The following is a 27,010-nucleotide window of genomic DNA, read 5'->3' on the forward strand; positions in this document are numbered from 1 at the left end:
GGTTGGTTCCAGCACTGTAGTAGCTGAAGATCTGACTTCTGTGGCTACTGCCAATATGGCCGCCCCTGTTGCTATGGCCACCGCTGCCAATATGGCCACCCTGTTGCTATGGCCACTGCCGCTAACATGGCCAATGCCCATATGGCCACCCGTAACATGGCCCATGCCTATATGGCCGCCTCTAATATGCCCACTGTTTCTATGGTGGTTGTGCTCTGTAGGGCTGACATTCGGTGTGGTCACCACCATTGTTATGGCCACCTTCGCCGCTGTGGCCTCTGCTGCAGCAATCACCCTCAGTGTCACCATAGCCGCTGTCGACACGGCCGACTACCTCGGCTGCAGAGAAGCTTGGTTGGCCGCTGCCATTGACGCTTTCGCTGAGGCCTCCTCTCACAGTGCTATGGTTGCTGTTCATGCAACTGCTAGTGCTGCCACCCCACCAGATCTTCAGGCCGAGGCTCGGGTGGCCGCGCCGTGGTCTTGAGGGAACACAAGCTGCGATCCCCACGGTTGTCTCCATGACGGCCCTCACACCGGCACCAGCGAGCCAGGATGTGGAAACCCATGGTGACATGGCTGCTGCTGGAGCTCAGGCCCAGAGTGACCACCTGGGGCCCCAGGACCGTGGGGTGAGTGTGACCTATTGATGCCATAGCAACTGCCCTGGGCCGCTGATTTTGGGGAGCCAGCCTCTTGGTGGCAGTGTAGGAAACACTTGTGCTTCCCTCTCTGGCGTCTCTGCACCTGTGTGAGGCTTGGAGCGGCCATTGCACTGAAGGTGGAAGCCAAGGGCTACTGTGCCCCGGTGCTAGGGGGATACAGGCTGCCAATATGAGGACACTCCTGTCCCGGCGCTTGCCTCATGGAGGCCCTATCTGAAAATTTGGGGTGTCTCCCCCTTGCCCTGCCTACCTCAAGGCTCTTGGAGGCCACTGTGTGCAACCTTGCTGGCCCTGCTGCTGAAATCAACTGGGAAATGTCCTCTGGCTGGGCTTGCTTCCATCCCCTCGGTTGCTGATATCTCAGGGGCTGCTGCTATAGCTTATGCCACCAATTTACTTTTGAAAGAACAATGCATTTCTCTTATAATGTAGTGCAAGAGGAGTGCACAGATCAATTTTGTAAAGAATACCTTCCTCCCCCGCCCCCCCCCCCCCAGGAAATGAAATAAACACAACTAGAGCTCTTGGTGGTCCACATCTGTGATCCTAGTTCCTAAGGAGGCAGGGAAGGATACTGGTTAGAGCCATCAGGATTACTAGCGTTTGTAAGATCTCATGTAGGAAATCAGCTGTGTTACACATAGTAGAAAAGCAGACTGCTGTTGGATCTTGTCTAGCAACTCAGAATGGTTTGATCTGAGGATGGCAGTTGCAAACCAGCCCAGGTAGCAAAGACTATAAGAGTCTTCTCCCTAATTTAGTAGAAAAAGAGCCAGAAGTGGACATGTGGCTGAAGCTGTGGAGGACTAGCTTTGGGTACAAAAGCTCAGGGACAGTGCCCTGGCCCTTATTTGAAGTTCAGGGCCAGAATGAAAAATGAATAAGTCAAATCAGAAACAGAGTGGAACTATTGCTGAAAAGGACCTGAGTTCCTAAGTCCATTACTGCCAAAAGTCAAATGAAACATGGAAGAAAAATGTTTGAAATGCTCTATCCATCCATCTGTATATATGCATATACATGAAGATGTATAAATATATATCTGCATTTATATGTATACATATGTATATATCTGTACGTATATATATGTATTACTATATATACATATATATGTGCATATATTCAGATGTGACTGTAGGAATAGAAATGTAATGTTAAATGGAAGCAAGGCCAGAAAGGGTTGTTTCTGGTTCTTTCACTTTCTTGCTGTTTCACTTTTTTCCCCTGCCCTCCCCTCCCCTCCTCTCTCTCCCTCTCCCCCTCCCTCCCTCACTCCCTCCCTGCCTCCCTCCCTTCTCTCTTTCTTTCTCTCTTTCTTTCTGTCTTCCCTCCCTCCCTCCCTCCCTCCCCCCTCTTTCTTTCTTTCTTTCTTTCTTTCTTTCTTTCTTTCTTTCTTTCTTTCTTTCTTTCTTTCTGTCTTTCTCTCTCTCTCTCTCTCTCTCTCTCTCTCTCTCTCTCTCTCTCTCTCTCTCTCTCTCTCTCCTTTCCCCCCTCTCTTCTTTTTTATTGGCCACAGATCAATACTTGAACTTGGTATTCGAGGCTTGCTTTCAAGGTGGCTGGTGCTTTGGGATCTCAGGCAACAATTGAAGCCCTCATTCTGGCAGTCTCATTGGCCTCCTGAGTCTTCATTTTCTTCCTGAAGGTACTCCTGATGCTTTCCATGGATTCTTCATCTGGAAGCATCCTGAGAGGTGAGGGATAACTAGGACTCCAGTTCAAAATTATTTCCTCACCAGGTTTTGAGGACTCAAGACCTTAATCCTAGCTACACAGGGGACTGAGCTGCGAGGATGGTAGTTTGGAGATAGAAGAGGGAAAAAATAAAAGAAGGTCATCATGGTAAACATAGAGAATGGTTAGAATGACGTCAATGTAGGCTGGACTTGCAGCTTTTAGGCCCTCTTTATTGTCCTTTGGGGAGCTTGGCTTGGATACCCCTCCACTTTGCTTGGGTCTCCATTTTCTGCGACTGAGTCTTAAACCTTACAGTGTCCTGGTCTCACTCAGAATCCCACAAGGTTCAGAACAACCATCATGAGTAAGCCTACAGTATCTGGAGCTAAGGGCATTGTTGAGGGAACTGTGGGCCCTTGGGCCTGAGTGTTGATGGCATTGACCTTGTTGTCATAGCTGCCAAGAGGACACCGCTGCTGCCTGAGTGCTGCCTATGAGGCAGCCGTATCTGATGGTTTCGTGCCCCATTTCACTCCTTGGCTACTATGTCTGTGTGTGGACATGGCCTTTTGAGGGAGCTGTGGGGCCTGGGGCTTGAGGGCTGCTGGTATTGCCTTTGTTGCCATAGCTGCCAAGGGGACACCACTGCTGCCTGGGTGCTGCATACTAGGCGACCATTTCTGAAGGCTTGGAGCCCCATTTCACTCCTTGCACCATTCTGTGTACATGGTCTTTGGAGAGAGGTATGGGCCTTTGGGCCTAAGGGCAGGTGGCTTTGCCCTTATTGCCATAATGGTCAGGGGAACACTGCAGTTGTCTGGGTGGTACCCATTAGGTGGCATGTCAGATAGTTTGGGATCAACACTGCCTGCAACCTTGTATGGCCATGGCCTTCAACCTACCACATGTGGCCCAGGCCTAGTGTGTCAATGTGGCAGTACTGTGGGACTGAGCACTGCGACTATACATCACCATCCCTTGCCATATCTATCTTTATTAGCAGTTGCTACCCAAGCATCTGCATGGCAGCAGCCATTGCTATTACTCTGGGGAGTCCTGCTCTCTTCCCTAACCTCTGAGCCTGGGTACAGACTTCCCCAGCTTCCTTCAGGTGCCTGGAACTGAGGCCTGCACTGCCAACACAGAGGTCTCCTTAGGCTGCAGTTTAATTGCATCACCATTGTCACCACTGTCAGAATGCTGGTCCCCAGCCATTTCTGCCTGAAACCTTTATTTTTCCCATTGTTTTCCCCCATAATTCTATGAGGCAAGAAGAGGGCATTGTTTGCAACCCCAACAATTCCTTGTTTTGAGAACTGCGATCAATAGCATTCCTTGAAGCTGGGGTTGCTTGTGTCATCACTGTTGTCAGAGCAACTGCCCAGAGCTGCTACCAGCGTACAGTCCTGTTTAAAACTTCAGTGAGCCCTACTCTGAACTTATGGCTCCACTGTGAGGCACAGAGCGGCCATTGCGTGCGACTTCTTTAGTGCTTGGGTCCAAAAACTGCAGTCATATTGCCCCAGGTCCTTGAGTCTGCTGGATGCTTGTGACACAATCATCAGTTATCAGCTGTTGTGAGGACATTGAGGCCACAGTACCTGACTCAAGGCATCCCTGTGAGAAAAGCTGGGGTGCCTTTTGCTCTCCTGGAGGCTTTCCTGGAGGGTGTCACCCCTATGAACTTGTCAATTCCCAGTGTCCTGTGGCTAGGCTTTGGGGCTGCAAGTGGTGTCTATCACTCTGGTCAATATTGTCCAGTTTGTCCTTGCCACAGCCATTATCCAACTTTGTGATTTCTATAGGCCCATGTTTGTTTATTGTGGTGGGTGGGGGTCAGTCCTAGGGCTTGAATTCAGGGCCTGGGTGCTATCCCTAAGCCTTTTTGCTCAAGATGAATGCTCTACCACTTTCATCACAGCTCTACTTCTGGCTATTTGGAGGTCAATTTGGAAGAGTTTCATGGACTCTTCTGGCTTTAAACTGTGATTCTCAGATCTCAGCCTCCTGAGTAGCTAGGATTACAGGCAGTAATGAGCCACTGGCCTGGCTGTTCCATAATCTATTTTTTGGGGTGTGTATGTGTGGAATGAAGCCATCTGTTCCTCATTGTTGTTGACTCATTTAAAAAGATGTGACTAGATATCATTGTCAGACTGCAATTTCTGCTGGAGAAAAATAACAACATGTTATTTTTGCTTTCTTTCTTTTTAAAATTATTATTACATAGTGTACAACGAGATTTCAGTCCATAAGCAAGATTATGAGTATAATCCATCTTGATCAATGTCATCATTTTCATCATTATCCCTATTTTTTCACCTGCCATCCCTACCCTCAAGTTACTTAGTTCAACTTTTTTCTTCTTTGGAATGGCAATTAAGGTTTGTTGGTATAGATAGTGGACATGTCTTCCCATTCTTCCATAGAACCAAGAAAACTGAATACCTTTGGACTACTTATATAATTAAAAATTACCTTAGGAGGGTAGCAACAGGTGAGCTAATACTTGCTGATTTATTCCTTTTTGGAGAATAAGGAATAAAAAATAATAAAGCTCCTTTTATTCTATTTTTCCCTATTGGTACACATCTCAATAAAAGAGATAACAAAGGATTCTGTCCATAAAGGGTTGCCCTTAATTTCCAAGAAAGTATGGAGGCAGGGATAAGTATCTAGATGTCTAGTTTCATGGGTGTTCCTCTGTCATGCTATTGTTCACCACTATTTTGGTTGTTGTTTTTTCCGCCTTAAAAATTTACTTTTGGGAACATCAAAATGGTGAAACAAAGGATAAAAGGCCAACCAATGCAGCAGTGATTCTTACAAGACAAATAGGTTGGAAATTAACTGTACAACTGAAGGGGTTTGGGGAGAAAAATGAGGGAGGATGGTAACAAGTTTGACAAGAAATGTATTCACTATGATGTAGCTGAAACCCCTCTGTACATCACCTTGACATAAATTTAAATTAAAAAACTTACTTTTGGGTGACATTGATTAAGATGCATTGAATTTATAAATTGCTTTGTTAAGTGGCAACTCCTTTGTACAACTATTTGAAGAAAAAATGAAAAAAATTAATTTTAATTTTATTATTATTATTATTATTATTATTATTATTATTTTTACCTATCTGTTACCACCAATGGCTGTCCTTTTTCTTAGTGGATGGATTTCCTTGTATGGACTACAATCCTGATTCCTTTCTACCTTGTTAGAAACTATTTCAAAGGAATTTCGACATATTTGTGTTAACCACAATCAGTTTACAACTAGATTTAAAAAAATGTGTTTATATGAGTGGGATTCTAACTAAATGAACATTGGGATGTTATTTAAATTTGTTCTGGTTAATTGTTTTAAGGATAGTGGGATCCTTGTGCCTTCTGACAAAACAAGCTTCTTTAAGGTGAGAATGAATGAATACTAATTGAGCACAAAAGTCTAACCTGTCAACTCTGCATTGCATGCTTAGTCAAATTAGATCAGACCATGCTGGCTTATATTAACTGGGTTTGCTGTTTGTAATGAATGTGCCTTGACATTTGGATGAGATGTTAGAGTTGCCTTTTTGATTATGCCATATTGATATTTTCATTACTCCTTAAAATTACTCTAATTTTTAAACACAAGAAAGCCAATGCTTTTGATCTTATTTTGCAGTAGGCTCACTTTAGGTTAGCTCAGAAACAATATGCAAACTATCCTTTACCTGGACAGTTGACATAAAATGGCTAAAGGTAGAAATAATCTATATATTTGGGTTTTGGTGTTTTGTAAGATGATAACAATCCAAATTTAGAAAATCTTGAAATAACTTAAGGTTTTACACTAAAATGCACTCACTCACTGTGTCTTGAGTCTGAAACCTGTGGCTTTGCAGACAGGTAGAGTTGTTGGTAATAAATGAAGTATTGTATGCAAGAACTTTACATCATAATCCTTGAATTCATTAGCATTTTTAGCCTTTTATTTTTTTATTTTATTTTTATTTTTTGGCCAGTTCTGGGGCTTGGACTCAGGGCCTGAGCACTGTCCCTGGCTTCTTTTTGCTCAAGGCTAGCACTCTGCCACTTGAGCCACAGCACCACTTCTGGCCATTTTCTGTATATGTGGTGCTGGGGAATCGAACCCAGGGCCTCATGTATACGAGGCAGGCACTCTTGCCACTAGGCCATATCCCCAGCCCCCATTTTTAGCCTTTTAAAGAGATGTCCTTTTGAATAGATGGTGTTCTTTTATAGAGACAGTGTTCAAGGCTCTGCAGTATTTTCTGAAATGTATAAAATCTCTCCTTGTGTTGGGGCTGGGGTTATGGCCGAGTGGCAAGAGTGCTTGCCTTGTATACACGAAGCCCTGGGTTCAATTCCCCAGCACCACATATACAAGTGGCAGAGTGCTAGCCTTGAGTAAAAAGAAGCCAGGGACAGTGCTCAGGCCCTGAGTTCAAGCCCTAGGACTGGCAAGAAAAAAAGTCTCTCTTTCTGGTTATATATGTGTATTAATCTTATAAGAAAAGTGCCTTTGAAGTTCAGTGTAGCTTTAGTATTTTCTTATCTTTTTCAGTCTTTTTTATAGCTTTCAAAAATAAAAATTATGTTTGGACAGAATTGTATTTTATTTACCTTTCAACAATCTTTCTTTTCTTTTATTTCCTGTTTCTCACATACATCATTCTTATTACTTAAACATGAAAAAAACAGTAATGTTTTAAAAAGCAAAGTTGACTGCCTTAAATAGACTTCCATAGACTATAAACAAAGCACTACTTGAATAAAAAGGGTTTATGAGATTTTTCTAGACTAGTTCTCATTATACCTTCTTTAATTTGCTTTGGTCTTAGATATATCATTGGTTTAACATTCCCTCCCTGAGGCCCAGTATTTCTTCTGGAAAATTTTAATTTTATTCTTTTTTTAAAATTTATTTGTTTATTAATTGAACAAATTTTTTGACAAGGTGTTGTGCAAAAAGGGTACAGTTACATAGAAGGGCAGTGTGTACATTTCATGTGGTATCTTACGTCCTGTTTTTCTATCTCTTCTCTAGGTCAGGTAGACATATATACAATACACAATGTAGCAAGAACATATACAGTAGCCACATGGCCACGCCCAAGAAAGTTCGCCTAGGGCTTTAAATGCAATGTCAATATTAGACCATATGTCGACAGTAGTCTTATATGAATGTACATACCTAGCTTTTGAGATATTGTATTCCCCTGAGAGGTCAATTTTTGATCTTTATGTGTTGAGTAATTATTTGGTTTTTGTTACATACTGTTGGTTCGCTGCCCCAAACCTGTGGGGAATACTATTTGACAAGCAGTTTTTGGTTTCACAGACTTGGTCTCTACTGTCTCTCCGTCTCCCTTTGTTAACAGTCATATATCAGGGAGATCATGCCCCTTTGTTTTCTGTGTTCTAGGCTTGTCTCGCTCAACATTATTTGTTCGAGTTCTGACCATTTCCCTGTAAATAACAATATTTCACCATTCCTAATCGCTATGTAGTATTCCATTGTGTATAGGTACCATATTTTTTGGATCCATTGGTCTGTGGAGGGGCATCTGAGTTGTTTCCATATTTTGGCTATTGTGAATTGTGCTGCGACAAACATGGAAGTACAAATGTCTTTTTGATATCTTGGGTTTTGCTGTTTAGGATAGATGCCTAGGAGTGGTATGGCTGGGTCATACGGTAGGTCTATATTGAGCTTTTTGAGAAACCTCCATACTGATCGCCAAAGTGGTTGTACTAATTTGCACTCCCACCAACAATGGAGAAGGGTTCCTCTTTCCCCACACCCCCTCCAGCATTTGTTGTTTCCTGAGTTCATAGTATAGGCCATTCTAACTGGGGTGAGGTGGTATCTCAGGGTTGTTTTTATTTGCATTTCCTTTCCTACCAGGGATGTTGAGCATTTCCTCAAGTGTTTCTTTGCCATTTTTATATCTTCTCTTGTGAAGTCTCTCTTTAGCTCTTTTGCCCATTTCCTAATAGGTTTATTGGGCTTGGAGGGACTTAGTTTTTTGAGTTCTCTGTAGATGACAGATATCAGGCTTTTGTCTGTTGCTGTGCTGGTAAATATCCTTTCCCATATCGTTGGCTGTCTTTCTATTTGGGTGGTTATGTCCTTAGCTATGCAGAAACTTTTTAATTTGTAGTGGTCCCATTTGTCGAGTCTTTCCCCTATTTGTTGTGCCCCTGGGACTCTATTCAGGAACTTCCTTCCTGTGCCTGTAAGTTCTAGCGTCTTTCCTACTCTGTCCTTCAGTAGTTTCAAGGATTCAGGTCTGATATTGAGGTCCTTGATCCATTTTGAGTTGATCTTGGTGCATGGTAATAGGCTTGGGTCTACTTTGAGTTTTCTGCATATGGCTGCCCAGTTCTCCCAGCACCAGTAGTTGAAGAGGCTATGTTTATTCCATTGTATGTCTTTTTTTTTTTTTTTTTCTCAAATTTTTATTGTCAAACTGATGTACAGAGAGGTTACAGTATCATACGTTGGGCATTGGATACATTTCTTGTACTGTTTGTTACCTTGTCCCTCATGCCCCCCTCCCTCCCCCCTTTCCCCCCCCCCAGTGTTCAGTTCACTTACACCAGACAGTTTTGCAAGTATTGCTTTTGTCGTTATTTCTCTTTTTTTACCCTGTGTCTCTCAAATTTGGTATTCCCTTTCAATTTCCTACTTCCAATACCAGTAAACACGGTTTCCAATATACTCAGATAAGATTACAGAGATAGTGTAGGTACAACCATAGGAAGGTGATACAAGAGCATCATCAATAATAGAAACTACACATACACCTAGGACGTTGAAAGTAGTTACAACTGTGATATATCAATTGTTTCCATAACATGGAGTTCATTTCACTTAGCATCATCTTATGTGTTCCTAAGGGTATAGCTATTGGGCCTTGTGAACCTCTGCTATGGCTTGCCTAAACCTGTACTAATTATTCCCAATAAGGGAGGCCATAGAGTCCATGTTTCTTTGGGTCTGGCTCACTTCACTTAGTATAACTTTTTCCAAGTCCTTCCATTTCCTTACAAATGGAACAATGTCATTCTTTCTGATAGAGGCATAAAATTCCATTGTGTATATGTACCACATTTTCCTGATCCATTCATCTATGGAGGGGCATCTGGGTTGGTTCCAGATTCTCGCTATGACAAATTGTGCTGCGATGAACATTGTTGTGCTGGTGGCATTACTGTGATTTTGTTTGTGGGCTTTTGGATAGATACCCAACAGTGGGGCTGCTGGGTCATAGGGGAGTTCTATATTGAGCCTTCTGAGGAATCTCCATACTGCTTGCCAGAGTGGCTGAACCAGTTTACATTCCCACCAACAATGAAGTAGGGTTCCCTTTTGGCCACATCCCCTCCAACAATTGTTATTATTAGTTTTCTTGATATATGACATTCTTGCTGGGGTGAGATGGAATCTCAATGTTGTTTTGATTTGCATTTCCTTTATGGCCAGTGATGTAGAGCATTTTTTCATATGTCTATTGGCCATTCTCATTTCCTCATCAGAGAAGTTTCTTTGTAAGTCTTTAGCCCACTTGTTGAGGGGGCTATTGGTTCTTTGCGGTTTTGTTTTGGAAGAAGGTAATTTTTTTAGTTCTGCATATATTTTAGAGATGAGGCCTTTGTCTGTTGAATGTCCGGTAAAGATCTTCTCCCAGTCTGTGGGCTTTCTGTTTATCTTGAGAGCTATGTCCTTTGCCATGCAGAAGCTCTGCAGTTTAATGCAGTCCCATTTGTCCAACTTTTCTTTGATTTGTAGCCTTTCAGGGTCTTTGTTAAGGAAGTTCTGTCCTGTGCCAAGGAGCCCGAGTGTTTCTCCTACTCCTTCCTTTAGTGTTTTCAGGGTGCCTGTTTTGATTTCAAGGTCTTTAATCCATTTGGAGTTTATTTTGGTGCAGGGTGATATATAAGGATCTAGTTTTAGTTTGTTGCATGTGTTGAGCCAGTTTTGCCAGCACCACTTGTTAAAGAGGCTATCTTTCTTCCATACTATTGTTTTAGCTCCTTTATCAAAGATTAAGTAGGCGTAGTTCTGTGGGTTTAATTCTGGGTCTTCAATTCTGTTCCATTGGTCTTCAGGCCTGTTCCGGTGCCAATACCAAGCTGTTTTTATTACTATAGCTTTATAATACAGCTTGAAGTTGGGTATTGTAATTCCTCCAGCACTGTTCTTTCTGCTTAGGAGTGTTTTTGCTATTCTAGGTCTTTTATTGTTCCATATGAATTTCTGGATTGCTTCCTCTATTTCATTAAAGAATGGTGTTGGGATATTAATGGGTATTGCATTGAATTTGTAGATAGCCTTTGGCAATATTGCCATTTTGATTATATTAATCCTCCCAATCCAGGAGCATGGGAGGTTTTTCCATTTCCTTAGTTCTGACTTAATTTCGTTTTTCAAGGTTTTAAAGTTCTCCTCAAAGAGGTCTTTCACTTCTTTGGTTAAGTTTATTCCTAGGTATTTTATGTTTTTGAGGGCTATTGCAAAAGGAGTTGCTTTCCTGATTTCAGCCTCGGTCTTCGGGTTGTTAGCATAGAGAAAGGCTGTTGATTTTTGAAGGTTTATTTTATAACCTGCAACTTTGCCAAAGTTTTGGATCAGCTCTAGTAGCTTGGGGGTAGAGTCTATGGGATTCTTTAGGTATAGGATCATGTCATCTGCGAAGAGAGAAAGTTTAACTTCATCTTTTCCTATTTGGATCCCCTTTATATTCTCTTCTTGCCTAATTGCTCTGGCTAGGAATTCTAGTACTATGTTGAAGAGCAGGGGAGAGAGTGGACATCCCTGCCTTGTTCCTGATTTTAAAGGGAATGGCTTTAGTTTTTCACCATTTAGAGTTATGCTTGCTGTTGGTTTGTCATAAACTGCCTTGATTATATTCAGGAATGTTCCCTGGAATCCCAGTTTTTCCAGGGCTTTTAGCATAAATAGGTGCTGGATTTTATCGAACGCTTTTTCCGCATCCAGCGATAAAACCATGTGGTTCTTTACCTTGCTCCGGTTGATGTGGTGGATTATATTAATTGACTTGCGTATATTAAACCAGCTTTGCATCCCTGGGATGAATCCAGTTTGATCGTGGTGTATGATTTTTTTGATGACCTGTTGAAGTCGATTGGCCAGAATTTTGTTGAGAATTTTTGCATCTATGTTCATTAGGGAGATTGGTCTGTAGTCCTCTTTCCGTGATGAGTCTCTGCCTGGTTTTGGGATGAGGGTTATACTGGCTTCATAAAATGAGTCTGGTAGTGAACGTTCTCTTTCAATTTCATTGAAGAGTTTGAGAAATATTGGAGTGAGTTCTGTTTTGAAGGCCTTGTAGAATTCTGCGGTGAATCCGTCTGGACCTGGGCTTTTCTTGGATGGGAGATCATTTATTGCTGTTTCTATTTCAATACTGGATATGGGTCTGTTTAGAAGGTTTAAGTCTTCATAGTTGAGTTTGGGGGTATCAATTTTTTCTAGGAAATCATCCATTTCTTCCAAGTTCTCGAATTTGTTGGCATAAAGTTTTGCAAAATAGTCCCTTATTATTTTCTGAATTTCGGTTATTTCTGTGGTGATGCTACCTGTTTCATCTCTTATCTTGTTTATTTGAGTGTGCTGCCTTCGTTCTTTGGTCAGGTTTGCCAGGGGTCTGTCTATCTTGTTGATTTTTTCAAAGAACCAACTCTTTGTTTTGTTGATTCTTTCGATGGTTTTTTTAGTCTCTAATTGATTTAATTCTGATTTGATTCTAATTATTTGCTTCCGTCTATTGACTTGGGGTTTGGCTTGCTGTTCTCTCTCCAGAAAATTAAGGTGCTTTCTTAAATTACTGAGTTGCTGTTTCTCCAGTTTGTTGATGTATGTACTCAGAGATATAAATTTTCCTCTGAGTACTGCCTTTGCTGTGTCCCAAAGGAGCTGGTACTTTGTGTCCTCAACTTGGTTGAAGTCCATAAACATTTGAATTTCTGTTTTAATTTCTTCAATGATCCACTGATGGTTCAGCAGTGTGTTCTTTAGTCTCCATGAATTGTGGGATTTTCTGTGGTGGCTGAGTGAGTTGAGCTCTAATTTTATTCCATTGTGGTCTGAAAGAATGCAGGGAATGATTTTTTTTTTTTTTTTTTTTTTTTTTTTTTTTTTTTTTTGCCAGTCCTGGGCCTTGGACTCAGGGCCTGAGCACCTTCCCTGGCTTCTTCCCGCTCAAGGCTAGCACTCTGCCACTTGAGCCACAGCGCCACTTCTGGCCATTTTTTGTATATATGGTGCTGGGGAATTGAACCCAGGGCTTCATGTATACAAGGCAAGCACTCTTTGCCACTAGGCCAAATCCCCAGCCCCAGCAGGGAATGATTTTGATACTTCTGAATTTGTACAGATTTTCTTTGTGCCCTAAGATGTGATCTATTTTGGAGAATGTTCCGTGTGCTGCCGAAAAGAATGTGTATTCTGTCCTTGCTGGGTGGAATATTCTGTAGATGTCGATTAAGTCTAGTTGGTCTATGCAATTGTTTAGTTCTGTGGTTTCTTTGTTCAGTTTTTGGCGTGTTGATCTGTCCAGTGGTGATAGTGGAGTGTTAAAGTCCCCCACTATCATTGTGTTTGGGTCTATGAATGTTTTTAGAGCCAATAGTGTTTGTTTGATGAAGTTGGGTGCTCCTGCATTTGGTGTGTAGATATTTAGGATGGTTATTTCTTCCTGTTGGAGAGATCCTTTTACTAGTATGTAGTAACCTTCTTTGTCTCTTCTTACCTTTTTTAATTTGAAGTCAATTTTGTCTGATACTAGGATTGCAACTCCAGCCTGCTTATGGGGGCCATTTGCTTGATAGATTTGTTTCCAGCCTTTCACTTTTAGAAGATGTTTACTTTTGCTGGATAGATGTGTCTCTTGGGGGCAGCAGAAAGATGGATCTTGATTTTTGATCCAAGTTATGAGCCTATGTCGTTTGATTGGAGAATTAAGTCCATTAATGTTGACAGTTAGGATTGAGAGGTGATCGTTTGTTCTTTTCATTATCACTATCTTGTTTAAAGGTGTGTCTTCCCATTTCTTGATCTAGTGTTTACTAATTAGGGTTCATTTCTCTGTCTGTGTTGGGATCTTGATTATTTTCCCTGTAGAGTACATCTTTAAGGATTTTGTGTAAAGCTGGTTTGGTGGAGATATATTGTTTCAGTTTTTCCTTATTGTGGAAGACTTTTATTTGACCTTCGGCTATGAAGGAGAGTTTGGCGGGGTACAGAATTCTTGGTTGGTAGTTATTTTTATTTAGAGTTTGGTATACTTCATTCCAGGCTCTCCTTGCTTTCATGGTCTCTGCTGAGAAGTCTGGGGTAATTCTGATTGCTTTTCCTTTATATGTGATTGTTTTCTTTGCCCTAACAGCTTTGAGTATTTTTTCCTTGCACTCTGCTGAAGCTGTTTTGATCACAATGTGTCGGTGGGAAGTCCTATTCTGGTCAGGTCGATTTGGGGTTCTAAATGCTTCTTGTACCTGTATAGGCCTTTCCTTCTGGATGTTTGGGAAGTTCTCAGCTAGTATTCTGTTAAATAGGTTGCCTATCCCATTAACCTCTTTCTCCAAGTTTTCCTCAATACCTATTATCCTTAAATTGGGCTTCCTGATTGTGTCTTGAATCTCCTGTAGCGATCTGTTTTGTTGCTTGGACTGGATTTGTATTGATTTTTGATCTTTCTCCATAGAGTCTAAGGAATCTTCAGCTCCTGAGATTCGATCCTCTGCTTCAGTTAGTCGGGACTGTAGGCTAGCAACTTGATTTCGAATCTCTTTTCCTTCTGACTGGTCTTTCCTGATGATTTCCATGTCATTTCTTAGGTCCTGTATGGACTTCTTTACTTCATTAATTTCATTACTTTGGTTTTGAGTGTTGTCTCTCAAATCTTTAAGTTGGGTAGCTATCTTTTCATTTGACTCTTGAAGCTCACTTATCTTTCTATTTGTGGATGCCATGAAATTCTCCATTAATTTTTGCTTTGCCTCCTCACGCTCTAACATAATTGACTGAAGAGATTCAAACTTTTCATTTATCATGTTTATCAGTAAACTTTGTAGAGCATTTTGGGGGTTTTCTTCTATGTTTTTGATTGACTGTTCTGCTTCCTGCTTGTTTTGAGTGGGGGATAAGACTTCATTATTTGCCATCTTTCTTGTGTTTCTTCTGCCCATTTGAATTGGGAATGCCAGTCTACCAGCACCTGTGAGCACTGTTTAAGACCCAAAGCAGCCCTTACCAAGCACTGTTGTGTAAATCTTACAATTTCACAATTATATACAGATACCTTGTATACCTGTCTATAAAGTTAGATTTGGTGTTCCTAAAGAATACAATTTCAATATAACATCCGATCCTGGGCCCTGTATTCAGTAGTTACTTATTTACTGTTACAACCCTATATGCAATTCTTGTTTTTATATTAAGTTCTTTTAGGACTGGTTTTCTCTATGAACCCCTTTGATTCACTCGTATTAAGCTGGGATACCCTCTATCCAATAACCAGGAGTCAATGGAACCTGGAGGTCCAGGCAGTAAGTCAGGCGGGTAAGTTGGAGGTAGTAAAGAGAATAGAGTAAAGTGTATTGGGGGGGGGTGATTTTGGTTTAGTTTCAGTGACGTGGAAATGTGGAGAAGAGTAGAATCAGTAGAAAGAACATTGATAAAATGACAGACACTGGAGAGTTAGCAGAAAAGGGTGTAGGTGTTATTTATAGGAAAGTAATTTTTAAAGGAAGAGGACGCATCGAGAGAAATGAAGTAAAAATACTGGAAGACAGAAACACAAAACAGAGAAAAATTATTTAAAAAGGAAGCATAAGTAGATAAAAAGGAAAATAACAGAAAAAGAACAACCCAAACAAATAAACAAACACAAAAAAATCTTGATAAAACAAACCAATAAAAATGGAAAACAAACAAAAAACAAACAAACCAAAAAAAAAAAAAAATAACCAGCCAATGATGTTTCAGGTGTGAAAAAATTAAAAAGAAAATTTAAAAGAAAAGTTTATAAAAAAAAAATGTTTGAAAAGAAAAAGAAACCAGTCTCTGATTTCCCTGCAATGGACTGCAGTCTATTTTCCTGATTGGCTGGTTTGACTTGATTTCAGTTGGCAAGGGGTGGTTCTGTTCTGACCTTCTCCCCTGTTGGTGCAATCGTGGGTCTCTGAGATTCCCACAGCTTGCAGGCAGGCCTTGGGCGTCCTCTGTCGATGGGGACGTGAGCAGTCTCAGGAACTGTGGCTCCTCTGTCTGCTGTGGGGCCGCTGCCTTTGATGCCTGGTCTTGACTATGCTGTGACCACAGCAGGGTGGGGCGCCTCTGGGCTGTTTTGCTCCGCTGAGCGTTGCTTGCCTGAGGGAGGCGGCCTCTGTGGCATATGTAGCTATGGAATACAGCTCCGTTTTGGGCTGGGAATTAGCTTCCTCTGTGATGGGACCGTTTAGCTGTCCCTGGAACTGTTTGTTCCTCCGTCTGTTGTTTCCGTGCCCCTGGTAGCTGCTCGCAGCTTTTGCTTTAAGTTTAGAAGTTCCGGCGGGCAGGGCGGGGCATCTCTGGCTAAGCCCCGGACTCGCCTCCCGCCAGGGCAGGGGGGCAGGGGGCGTTCTTCTGGGCTGGGCTGGTTCTCACTGATTCCGCCCCTCCTGCCCTTTTCAAAGATGGCTTTTTTGACCTCACTTTCCCCAGGCCCGCTTCAGTTCCAGTCTGGTCTGACCCTATGCCAGTGTCAAAGATGGCGCTTTGCTCTGGCGGTGAGGACAGGGATGCCTTCCAGAAGCTGGACTGTGGGCACAAGTGATGATAAATTTTGGGGGTACTCACGCTGTCTCTGCGATGTGAGGTCCTCCGTGCTCGGCTGCCGTCTGGAGTATTTAACACTTTAGCTGTGCGGAGTGTGGGGGCGGGGGAGGCTGTGCCCGGCACTGTGCCGGAGCCGGCGCTGGCGCGGCGCGGCGGCGGGACGCCGCTCGGAGCTGAATTATGTGCTTTCAGACCAGCAAAGTCGATTTTTCCTTCCTGTTCAGAATCCCTGTACTGTTAGAAATTACTTTGGCTGTCTTTCTCGGAGAAAGAGTTTCTATGAGGTGATAAAGCTATGATATCGGAGGGAGCGCTGCAAGGGCTCAGCCACTGCTCTCCATTGTATGTCTTTAGCTCCTTTGTCGAATATCAGTTGGCTGTAAGAGTGCGGTTTTATTTCTGGGTCTTCAATTCTAATCCATTGGTCTTTCAGTCTGTTTTTATACCAATACCATGCTGTTTTTGTTATGATGGCCTTGTAGTAGAGCTTGAAGTCTGGTATTGTGATACCTCCTGCACTGCTTTTTTTGCCTAGAATTGCTTTGGCTATTCTAGGTTTTTTGCTGTTCCATATGAATTTATGGATTGGTTTCTCTATTTCAGTGAAGAATGTGGCTGGGATTTTGATAGGTATTACATTGAATTTGTATAACAATTTGGGCAGTATGGCCATTTTCACTATATTGATTCTGCCTACCCATGAGCATGGGAGGTCTTTCCATCTCCTTGTGTCTTCTTTGATTTCCCTTATTAGATTTTTATAGTTTTCATTAAATAGGTCCGTCACGTCCTTGGTTAAGTTGATCCCTAGGTATTTTATTCTTTTTTTGGCTACTGAAAATGGAATTGTTTCCATAATTTTCTTTTCTGTTTGTCTATTGCTGGTGTACAGAAAAGCTGCTGACTTTTGTGGATTGATTTTGTATCCTGCTACTTTGCCAAATTGGTTTATTAGGTGTAGGAGTTTGGGTACTGAGTTTTTTGGGTCCTTCACATATAAGATCATGTCGTCTGTGAATAGGGATAACTTGATTTCTTCCTTGCCGATGTGGATCCCTTTGATGTCCTCCTCTTGCCTTATTGCTATGGCTAGGGATTCCAGCACTATGTTGAAAAGAAGTGGGGAGAGTGGGCATCCTTGTTTTGTTCCTGAGTTTAGGGGGAATGATTTAAGTTTCTCTCCATTTAAGATGATATTAGCAGTTGGTCTGTTGCCTGGTTTGGGAATGATTATGATATTAGCTTAGCAGAATGAGTTTGGGATTTCTCCCTGTTTCTATTTCACGGAAGAGTTTGAGGAGTATTGGTATTAGCTCATCACTAAAGGTTTTGTAGAATTCGTTGGTGAATCCATCTGGGCCTGGGCGTTTCTTTGTTGGGAGGTTCTTGATTACCTCCTGTATCTCACCGTAAGTTATTGGTTTATTTAGTTGATTTATTTCTTCTTGGTTCAGTTTGGGCAGTTTATACTTCTCTTAGAATTGATCCATTTCTGTAAAATTATTGTTTTTTGCTGAGTAGAGGTATTGGAAATAGCTCCTTATGATTGTTTGAATATTGTGTGTACTTGTTGTAATTTTTCCGGTGGAGTCCTTGATTTTACGTATATGAGTCTCTTCTCTTCTTTTTTTGTAAGTCTTGCAAGGGGTCTGTCAATTTTGTTTATTTTTTCAAAGAACCAGCTTTTAGTCTTATTTATTTATTGAATGGTCTTTCTATTTTCAATCAGATTTATCTCTTCTTTAATCTTTGTGATCTCTCCCCTCCTAGTCGTTTTAGATTCTTTCATTTCTTGTTTCTCCAGTTGTTTTAGTTTCACAGTGAGGTTATTCACCTGCTCTGCTTCTATTCTTTTAATGTGAGTGCTGAGGGTAATGATCTTGCCCCTCAGTACTGCCTTAGCTGTGTCCCATAGGTTTCTTTGTGATGTGTTTTCATTGTCATTGTGGCTTATGAATTCGTTAATTTCATCTTTAATTTGGTCTGTGGCCCAAGTGTTGGATAGCAGTGTGGGGTTTAGCCTCCAAGAGTGTGTATAGCCTCTGTGGTATCCTTTGTTTTCGAGGGTTACTTTTAATCCACTGTGATCAAATATAATACATGGGATGACGTCAATACTTTTGTATTTGCTGAGGTTCTTTGTGTGGGCTATGACGTGGTCTATTTTGGAATATGATCCATGGGCTGCTGAAAAGAAGGTGTATTGGGTCTCTGTAGGGTGGAACGTTCTGTATAGGTCTGTCAGATCCATTTGGGAAATGGTGTTACTTAGGTCCTCAGCTCCCTTGCTAATCCTCTGGTGCCGGGCTCGAGTCGCCTCCCCTGGCACAGGGATCCAGGCTCTGCTATGCTCTAACAGCTCCCTTTCTCACCCTCTCCCCTGGTTACCCGACCCGCAGGTAAGACCAGAGTGGAATGCGGGGCTCAGGAAAGACCTCAGGTGCACGGGGCCGTACGAGATCGCTTTACCCCCCTCCTTACCCTTGAAGAAAGCCAGGCGTACACGGATCTCAGAGACGCTTCAAGAGAAAATCTGATTTAATAAGGGAGGGGCTAAGGCTGATATAGTAGATTGTGAGGAGAAAAGGGTTCATCGACCAGGGAGCTGGCAATAGGCCGGCGAGCTTGTCATAGGATCCCCTCATGAGCTAACGTCACTTGGTTAGCCCCATGCCAGGGGTGAAAACCCGCGAGACTGGGGGGCACATGGGCTGGCGAGAAAGTTTGGGGGCTGTTCGCAAAGCCAGTTTTTCTGGTTCCGGACCCAGAGAATTGTGGCCTGCTTCCGCATTCCCCAGGGCTGGGGGAAGGGCGGCGTCTCGGGCTCGCTCTCCAATGCCCTTCCCCCTCAAGGCCAAAGCTGAACCCCAACACTCTGGGTGTTGGATCTGTCTCTTGGAGAGAGAGGAGTATTAAAGTCACCCACTATGATTGTGTTTGCATCTATCTTGTTCTCTAATTCTGTGAGAATTTGCTTGACATATGTAGGGCCTCTTTTGTTCGGTGCGTGTACATTTATCACCGTGATGTCTTGATTCTGGATTTTTCCTTGTATTAATATGTAGTGTCCTTCTTTGTCTTTTTGAGTTGATTTTAATGAAAAGTCCAGCTTGTCTGAGATCAGGCTGGCTACACCTGCCGTTTTGGTAGGTGCATTTGTTTGGTAGATCTTGCTCCATCCTTTCATTCGAAGCCTGTTTTTGTCCCTTGCTTTAAGGTGGGTCTCTTGTAGACAGCAGATGTCAACTTTTTGTTTGCAAATCCATTCTGCCAGTCTGCTCCTCTTTATCAGAGAGTTTAAACCATTTATATTTAAAGAGATCAAGGATAAGGGTGTTTTTTTCTCCTTCCATTTTCTTGCTGGGATGTTTTTTCCTCTTTTTTTTTTTCCTTGTCTTTAGTGAGATGTTCTTTCTGTTGGACTTTGGCTATCATAGTTTCTTTCTGATTCTGTCTGTGTGTCTTGTACAATCTCTGATGGGTGGGGCTCCCCTCTTAGAATTCGCTGTAGGGCTGGTTTTTTATTCACATACTCCTATAGCTCCTCTTTGGTGTGGAAAGATCAGGTTTTCCCTTTGAATGTGAGCTCCAATTTCGCTGGATATTTGATCCGAGGTTGCAAATTGTTAGCCTGAAGTACATGGATGGTGTTCTTCCACTGACTTCGTGCTTGGTAAGTTTGTGTGGATAAGTCATCTGTTATTCGAATCCTCTTCCCATTGTAGAAAATTTCTTTCTTCGCTTTGGCTGAATTCAGAATTTGCTCTTTAATCTTGAGGTCTGAAGTCTTGAATATTATGTGCCTTGGGGTGGCTTTTCTGGGGTCTGGCCTTCCAGGTGTCCTATAGGCTTCAGTTACCTGGATGGGGTCCCCTGTGAGATTGGGGAAGTTTTCTGCAATGACTTTATTGAGAACATGTTTAAGCCCTCTGCTCTGGTATTCGGCTCCTTCTTCTATTCCAATTATGCGCAGATTGTATCTCTTGTCTTTGTCCATTAGTTCCTGGATTAGTCTTCCCTGAAGCTTCACCATTTCTTGGAGTGTGGTCATTTTCTGGTTGTTGTTGGCTGCTTCATCGTCCAGGCGAGAGATTCTGGATTCCATATGGTCCACTCTTGGTGTTATGGTTTCAATTGCGGAGTTTATGAGTGTCAGAGAGCTATTTATGGTAGTCAGATCAGCTCTGAGCTTGGAAATTTCTTCCTTTAAAGAGTTGTATTTTAAATCTATTTTTTCATGCATTTCAATTCTCAGGATGTGGAGATTTTCTTTAAAGGAGGCTTGCATTGTATCCATTTTTGCTTCCATTTCTTTCTTGGCTTCCTGGGTGTCCTTCAAGATTTCCACTCTAAACTCCTGGAATTGTTTTCTGATTTCATTTCTGATGCTTTCCATCATTCCTGTTAACATGGCCTCATTTGCTTTTTTAATCTTCATCTCCTCTTCAGTCGTGCTACTTTTTGGAGCTGGCGAGTTGGCTTGCGCTTTGATGAACTGTGTTATGCTTCTTTGTGATTTGCACATCTGGAGATCTGTGGATGGCTTCTCAGGTTTGGTTTGTAGCTCTGCCCTCCCTCCTGTGTAGGCGTGTCTACCAGAGCAGGTGCTGCCGCTGTGGCCCCGCCCACCAGTGCGGGGTACGCCTACCAGAGCGGGCGCTGTCTCGGGGTGGGGCCCACCCTCCTGTGTGCTTTGCACCCACTACAACAGGCGCTGGCTCTGTGGCCCCGTCCACTTTAGCAGGGTATGCCTCCCAGAGCGAGCCCCGGGTTGTTGGGTTGTGTTTGCGCCCTCCCGCGAGTCCGTTGGGTGGGGCGGTATTTGTGGGGCCCAGTGGGATCGACTGTCCGGGTGTGGGTTAGCACCCTCAGACCTCACCTCCGCTGCGAGGGGGTGGGGCGTGATCAGGCCCAGGTGTCCCTGCTGTGCTGGTATTGTCCACCAGCGCCTGTGATTTTAGTTGTAAGCGTCTGCGAGGTCTAGTCGCCTTGGGTGGGGCTTGCACTACCGGCCGTCCCCCAGCCCCTGTTGGGAAGGGGGCGGGGCCGGTTCTGCCAGTTCAGGAACCTGTGGGGCCTTGGGGCTGCTCCGCCCTTCCCCTGCTTAACTGACTTCCCAGCTCCTGATGGGAGCTTCCCGCCTGATTTGGGGGTTCTTTGTTCCCTCGGGGTGGGGAGGGGGAGGGAGGGAGATCTAGCTTCTTTGTAGGGCTTAGGTCTCTGATAGTTGGTCTCCCGTTGGGTGAGGGGGTAATGGGGGACTCACTGATCCTGGATTGTGTGTGTGTCCCACGTAGCCGTTGGTCTTTCTGGGGGTGGGAAAGTGTCGTGGTGGCTTCCCCGGTTCCCTCCTTCTGCCGCACTGGGTTCCCCATCTGCCGTCTGTCCAAATCCAGTGTGGATCCGAACTTCTTGTCGCTGCCGTTGTGTGTCTTGGTCCGCACTCTCCCTAGTGGCCATGGGGTCTCCCGCTATCTGAATTCTGTGCTTCCGGCAGCCTGTCTGCTGATCGCCGGGTTCCCCTTTCCCAGCCTGGCCCTGTTTGGGCCAGGGTCGGCTGGTGGAGGGAGTGTGCCACGGAGATTGTCCAGCTCTGTGTAGGTTTTCAGCTCTTCTTTTTTGCTCCTTTTTGTTTTCCTTCATTTCTCCACTGCTTCTGGCTGCTGGTTTTGCTGGGTTTTTGATGGGGTGTTGGGTATTGGAGTTCCCAGCTCGCTGTTCAGTTGGGGAGAGATGGGGTGCCTCCCTACTGTGTCGGTGCCATCTTTCTCTCTCTTATTCTTTATCTTTTATAAAAGTCAGACATTTTTGTTAAACTTAGGCTGATTAAAATTTAGAAGAATTTGTTTGAACAGACAGGGATTCATAAATTGGGCAGTGCCAGACTGTAAGTTGTTCAACGTTTCACTGTTTTCCCTGAGAAAACATTTATAAGGTGTTTGTAAAAGCAAGACAAAGAGGGGCTGGGAATATGGCCTAGTGGCAAGAGTGCTTGCCTCCAACACATGAAGCTCTCGGTTCGATTCCCCAGCACCACATATATGGAAAACGGCCAGAAGAGGCGCTGTGGCTCAGGTGGCAGAGTGCTAGCCTTGAGTGGGAAGAAGCCAGGGACAGTGCTCAGGCCCTGAGTCCAATGCCCAGGACTGGCCAAAGGAAAAAAAAAAGCAAGACAAAGAAAATATTTGATTTATTAAAATTAAAAGTCTCTAGTCAGAAGTTAGCCTGTCATTTCTTGTAGGTTAAGCTTAAAGTTTGTATTATTGAGTTGAGTTTCAGTTTGCTGGTAGGACCTCAAGCCTCTGAAGTGATTTCAGTCTAAAAGGCTCCTAATTTATTTGTTATTTTAGCATTTTTATGACTGCTGGGTGATTTATAACTGTAATCCCAACATTAGAGAGTCTGAGGCAGGAGAATCTCAAGTTCAATACCAGCCTGGGCTACAGAGCAAGACTCAAACATCCCACTACAAATACCTTGATGGTTAAGGAAGAATGTTTCCCTGAATCCTTGAATTCTTTTTTGTTAGATTTAGGATTATTTATTTTTGAATCCTTGAATTCTGTGTACACTGAAATTATTAATCCTTTTGAAGAAGTACGTTTGGAAATAGTATTTAAGTAGTGAAATTCAGTTTTAATAATAATTTTAAGTCTATTGCATATATCTGGTATGTTTGTTAAAAACACTTAATAATTTAATTGTACAGAATAGAGAGCATGGTCATGTAAGTTTTTTCTAACATAAATTCATGAGCAATGCTACTGAGGTTTCAAATGGTGTGGAAGATTCTATCCTCTCGGAAATTTGAAAGGAGGTATAAATGTAGTGAGATTACGTTTGATATACAAATTCTTCTCTTCTTTTTTTTTTCTTCTCTTCTAATATATTCTGTTAGTGTATAAATTCTTCCCTACTAAAAAATAAGTAGGGCACATTACTCTGACAGCCCTTAGGGAAAGTTGTTTGAAAAAAAGAAAGTAAATAATACTTAGATTTTCAGCTTCAAAATAGATGCAGGCCATATTCTGAAAGAAATTTTTCTTTATTTCTTTTTGCCTTTCCTGGGGCTTGAACTCAAGGCCTGAGCACTGTCCTTGGCTTCTTTTTGCTCAAGGCTAGCATTCTACCTCTTGAGCCATAGCACCACTTCTGGCTTTTTCTGTTTATGTGGTTCTGAGGAATCTAACCCAGAGCTTCATGCACGCTACGCAAACACTCTACCACTAAGCCACATTCCCAGCCCTGAAACTTATTTTTGAAGAATCAGGGCATAAAGTTCTTCATGCCACTAAAAAACACACTAGGAAGAATACAGAAATACATAGAAATCATTTATTCAGTTTTTGGAAAGAAGGCTTCTGAGAATAGTCAGGTGGAGGAGAGTCAATATTAGACTCCTCATGCATTTGAGCATCTGTGAGTAGAGATGACTTCAGCCATGTAAGCTACTTCAGTCCTTTTATGTATCCCTTTGTTTATTCATTCAGCCAAACTCACTCACATTTAAGTTATTTTACTCATGTTTCTACATGTGCTTGAAATGTTTTACCACCTATATGTCTCTAGCAGTAGTCTCTCAATGTGTACCTCAGGTATCCTTTCTTTTGGGAGGCCTTCTTAAGCCCACTCTAGTCTTCCGAGTTTCTGTAATTAGCAAAGGATTAACTCAGCAAGTCTCAGTTTCCCAAACCTTTCATATTCCAAATATCATCAGGACTAGTCCATCAATATTTCCAGAGCTATAACTTCTGAAGCCTTCTTTTTTTTTTTTTTGCCAGTCCTGGGCCTTGGACTCAGGGCCTGAGCACTGTCCCTGGCTTCTTTTTTCTCAAGGCTAGCCCTCCGCCACTTGATCCACAGTGCCACTTCTGGCCATTTTCTATACATGTGGTGCTGGGGAATCGAACCTAGGGCTTCATGTAAACCAGGTAAACACTCTTTGCCACTAGGCCATATTCCCAGCCCTTCTGAAGCCTTCTTTTCCCCTACAATAACCTGCTTTGTTGAATGGCAACTCATTTGTACAACTACTTAAAGATAATATTTTTTTCAAAATTAGCATTTTTTTGTTATTATAAAGATGATGAACAGAGGGGGTACAGTTTCATAATTTAGGTAAAGAGTAGATTTCTTTTTGAACAATGTCACTCTTTTTCTCCCTATTTCAATTTTTCCCTCCCATTGCCACCCACAGTTGTATAGTTTATGTTCAACATAGTGTCTAGTGACCTTGTCCGTCCATTTTCTTTCCCCCATACCCTCCCAAAGACAGATAAGTGAACAAACAAGACAAAAAGAAAACAAAAACAACAAAACAGAAAAAAAGTCTGGTTTCCATTACCTGGAGCTAATTATTCTTTCTTTCTTTTTAAAATTTGTATTTATTAAAAAAGGTGATGGGGGGTACAGTTACATAAGTTAGGTAATGATTACATTTGTTTTTAGATATTGTTACCCCTTCCTTCATTTTCTCCCACTTACCCCTCCCACCTCCCCTCCTCCCCAAGTTGTAAGGTTGATATCCAACCTATTGTTAAGTGAGTATCACTGTTGTATTAGATCATCCTTTGACCTGCTGTTTCTGTGATTCCCTTTCCCTTCCCCTTGTTGAATAATCTTATATACAAGACACAGGGTACAGAAAATTAAGAGAGATGAAAGAAAAAAAAGACTAAAAATTAAAAAACTTATGTACAGTACATAATAAGAACCTCTTGTTTCCATATCTTGGAGTTCGTGTTGGTATACTTCATTATATATAGTCCTATGTATTAAGCATGTGGTTTGTTGAGATCTCCTGTTAAGAATCTTCTTGATCCATTCATCTACTGAGGGACATCTGGGTTGGTTAGTTCCCTTTCTTGGCTATGTCAAATAATGCTGCAATGAACATGGTTGTGTTGGTATCTTTAGTATGGCCTTGTTTGTGAAAATTTGGATAAATGCCCAGAAGTGGATTGCTAGATCATAGGGAAGCTCTATGTTTAGTCTTTTGAGGAACCTCCATATTGTTTTCTAGAGTGGTTGCACCAGTTTGCGTTCTTACCAACAGTGTAGTAGCAGCTAACCTATTCTTTATAGTAAAAGAATTTTCATATACCTAAGATTTTTGGTCACACCAGATAGTTCATGCTAATAATATGATTAATGGCACATGCCTAGTTTTACATGCCTGGAGTCTCAGGTCACACTGTATTTGTTTGACCTCTGGGTGAGAGGCTTGAAACTATAATGAAGCTCAGTTATGGAGGTGCTCCATGTTAACATGACTGATCTCCAATTAATTCCTGGAAACAAGAGATAGGACTTTCCTAGTTGACAGCACTTTGCATATATTGTCAGACATTGTTACTATGTGGAATTAAGTGATACCTATGAGGCTCCTTCAGGGAAGGGCAATTAGAAGCTTGTACTTGATTTTTCCCTTACTAATTTAATCTGTATCCATTGGCTGTGGCACATCATAACTGTGAGCCAAATAGTTGTTTTAGAGCCTATGAACCCTTCTAGTGAATCATCACATCTAAGAGTGGTCTTGACAACTTATCATAATTTTTGTTTGTAACAGTTATCACAGTGTTCATTCATTCATCAATGTGTTCATCCATCCAAATAACTACTTCTTATCAAGTATCAGGTTTTGTGCTAAGCGTAGATTATGGGAGTAAATGAGATAGACATAGTCCTTATCAATGACCATTTTATAGTCTAGAGGATGAATGAAAGTAAAATGTAATAAAGTACAACTCAATATGTTAGATGCTATCTATCATGGGCTTAGTACAGAATGCCAAAGGAGCACAGAACTCAGAAACCAGTACCAACGGTGAGGAGGGAAGTCAGATAATGCTTTCTGGAGATAGTGAAGAGCTACTTGACAAAAGGATAGTAATATGGAAGTTAATTCAGCAAAAGCAGCATATGTACAAAAATTAGGAGATGAGAGAAGTGAAAGAATTCCATTGAACCTGGAAGGAAGTGTTTGATGAAGAGAGTGGCAAGATATGAGGCTAGAAAAATATGGAGTTTCAGCTCCAAATTTATCTGGAAAAGTCAAATAAGACACGGTCTGTCTCTTTTGAAGATGTGTGAGAAACTTTTTCACTCTAAGAAAGGTATGATAAAGGACAATATTTTTTTTGGCCAGTCCTGGGCCTTGGACTCAGGGCCTGAGCCCTGTCCCTGGCTTCTTCCCGCTCAAGGCTAGCACTCTGCCACCTGAGCCACAGCGCCCCTTCTGGCCATTTTCCATATACGTGGTGCTGGGGAATTGAACCCAGAGCTTCATGTGTTGGAGGCAAGCGCTCTTGCCACTAGGCCATATTCCCAGCCCATGATAAAGGACAATATTTGGGAAGAAAAAAAAGTCAAGTCCAGGTTTGCTCATATAGATTAAATGATTTCTTCTTTTCCTTATCTATGGGCTCCATGAAATCATGCAACATTCTTTATTAAAAATAACCCATTTGGTATAACTCAACAGTATTCCTAAGATACTTCTCATTAAGTAAAATGTATTATCAAAACTATTGTTTCAGTAGAAAAATGAAATTGGACACTAGAGAGCTTTTAGATAAACGTTAAAAATTACTTCTGCTACTTCTAAACAATAAAATAATTTTGAATACAAGTACTATGAAGCTATTAAATGTTACAATAATAAATTTCATAAAGCTGAAAAACACACTTCATTTTCACTAAATTATACCTTCTCTGGAGCATTACTTTCTTCTTCATCTTTGGCTTTAACCTGGCAATTTTGTTTATAGCACACTTCACAAACACCAAGGGTAAACATAAGAACAAACATGTTC

The 27,010-nt window shown here is 42.0% G+C and overlaps 1 pseudogene; it reads left to right on the forward strand.

Annotated features, from left to right (window-relative positions):
- Positions 1-521: 521 nt before the first annotated feature.
- The window catches only part of LOC125359808, a 37,849-nt pseudogene continuing 11,360 nt past the window's right edge, over positions 522-27,010 (forward strand).

The sequence above is a fragment of the Perognathus longimembris genome, chromosome 11, assembly GCF_023159225.1.
Source record: "Perognathus longimembris pacificus isolate PPM17 chromosome 11, ASM2315922v1, whole genome shotgun sequence".
Taxonomy (NCBI): domain Eukaryota; kingdom Metazoa; phylum Chordata; class Mammalia; order Rodentia; family Heteromyidae; genus Perognathus; species Perognathus longimembris.